The sequence below is a fragment of the Octodon degus genome, unplaced genomic scaffold (assembly GCF_000260255.1).
Source record: "Octodon degus isolate 3935 unplaced genomic scaffold, OctDeg1.0 scaffold00114, whole genome shotgun sequence".
Lineage (NCBI taxonomy): Eukaryota > Metazoa > Chordata > Mammalia > Rodentia > Octodontidae > Octodon > Octodon degus.
This window is the reverse complement of record NW_004524690.1, coordinates 9,402,587-9,404,712: the sequence shown is the minus strand read 5'-3', so window position 1 is coordinate 9,404,712 and position 2,126 is coordinate 9,402,587.

Below are 2,126 nucleotides of genomic sequence, written 5' to 3'. Positions count from 1 at the left end.
AAAAAAAAAAGATATAAAACCTCAAAATGACCAAAATAAATGAAAATGTGTGCACACACACACACACACACACACAAAAAGATTTCTACCTACATTTTCCTCCAGAAGATTTATTGATTCAATGCAATCTCAATTAAAATACCATTAGTATACCTCACAGAGTTAGCTTTAGAACCGGAAGAGACCCAGAATATCATAAGCAATCCTCTGAAACAAATGTAGGAAGTATTATAATCTCTGACCTGAAATTATATTATAAAGCTACTGTGATAAAAATCAACATGGTACAGAAAAAGACCCAAGGATCAATGGAACAGTTTAGAAGATGCTGATATAACTACAAAGATGCTCAGCCATCTTATCTTTGACAAATGGGCCAAACATGTTAACTGAAAAAAAGATAGCCTTTTTAATAAATGGTGCTGGAAAAACTAGCTTTCAACAGGTGGAAGGCTAAATCTAGATCCATATCTATTTGTATCTATCCATATAAAGCTCCAGTCCAAGTGGATCAAAAATTTAAATTATTTGATATCTCATTTTTTTCTCAGGTTCAAAATAGTATATTTAAAAGTTTCAGTATTTTAAGTCAGGTAGGAAATATAACAGTTCTGCAAAATTAAGGGAAGCACAATAGTTTATGAGCTAACATAGACTGTATGTAAAGAGTAAAATGTTTTGAGATAAGCGGCAGTCCTGGCAAGCTATGCTCTGGGTCATCCAAGAGCAGCAGGATTATGCTCCAGACTTCAGCAGTGATGAGACTCAGGAGAATGCTGATGAAAGGCACCAAAGACCCTGAACCTGCTTGGCCTCCAGTCATGTTGCAGAGCAGCATACTGACATGGATTCTTAACAAGGGCTTGAAATTCAGCTTAGGAAATCTTCATAGCTTTCAATTTTCTGTTTCCTGTATTTGTGCACAGCAAAAGTTCATTTGTGGGTTTCATTGGTCATGAAAACAATAATAAATCTAAAATCTTATTCTGAAGCATCAGTATGGCTTTAAGTTCTACATGATTGGAGTAAAACCTGCTACCTGACACATGGCACTGTAGCATACAATTTTACCAGAATAAAATTAAGATAACCATCGTAACATGAAGGTCATTTTCTGACTTACCCCTGGTTTCCTCTCCTGAAACAGGCCATGAAGGAACTCTCTGACCTATCTCCTAGGAAGTATGTTGGAAGATGCTCACTCCAGAGGGATCAAGGCAATACTCAGAAGCCCGGTTAGTGCTCATCTGCTCATTACTGCCAGTTTGTGCAGGCAGCCTGCAGTTACCCTCTGCCCAGGAGACTACAGTCTGTCCCTAGAATTTCAGTCTCCTTTTCTTTCTTTCTTTTGGTATTTTGGGGAAGGGTCTATAGGGTCTCACTACTAGATCAGACTCATAGTGATCTACCTGTTTACAGCCTCACAAGGGCTGGGATTACAGGAGTGCGCCACCAGGCCCAGCCTCAATTGCCGTCTCAGTGCGCCACAGGGGCAGGGCCGGTATGGCAGGTCTGGGAACCAAACTCCTGGCCCTTGCACCTGCTTTCAGGCACTTTAATTCACTGAGCTATTTGGCCGAGCATTCAGTCTCCATTTCTCAAGTTTCCCATGTCATGTGAGACTTACATTAAACAAACTTGTCACGTTTTCTCTTCTTGTTCTGTTACAGCAGTGCCAGTCTTGACACTGCTACTTCACAGTGGGAAGATGGTGCCTTTTTGCCTTTATGCAGGCTACCGTGACAGCATGCTTTTATATCATTTGCTCCTAATCAAAAATAAAAATGTCAGCCAGGCATGTAATCCCAGCACTGAGGAGGCTTGTTGTGCTGCTATGAACAAATGCAGTAGACCTAAAGTAAATATGTGAGTTGAAAATATAAATGGGAAAAAAAAAAGAAAATATAAATGGGGCTGGGCATGATGGTCTACACCTGTAATCCTCAGACTCAGGAGGCTGAGGCAGGAGTAGCACTGTGAATTCAAGGGCAGCGTGGGTTCCACAGTAGGTTCGAGGCCACTCTGAGCGACTGAGACCCTGTTTCAGAAAAAGGAAAGATAATATTAGAATCTAAATGCTCTACCCATTTCCATAATTTTTAAAATTTTAGTAAACAAAGACCAAC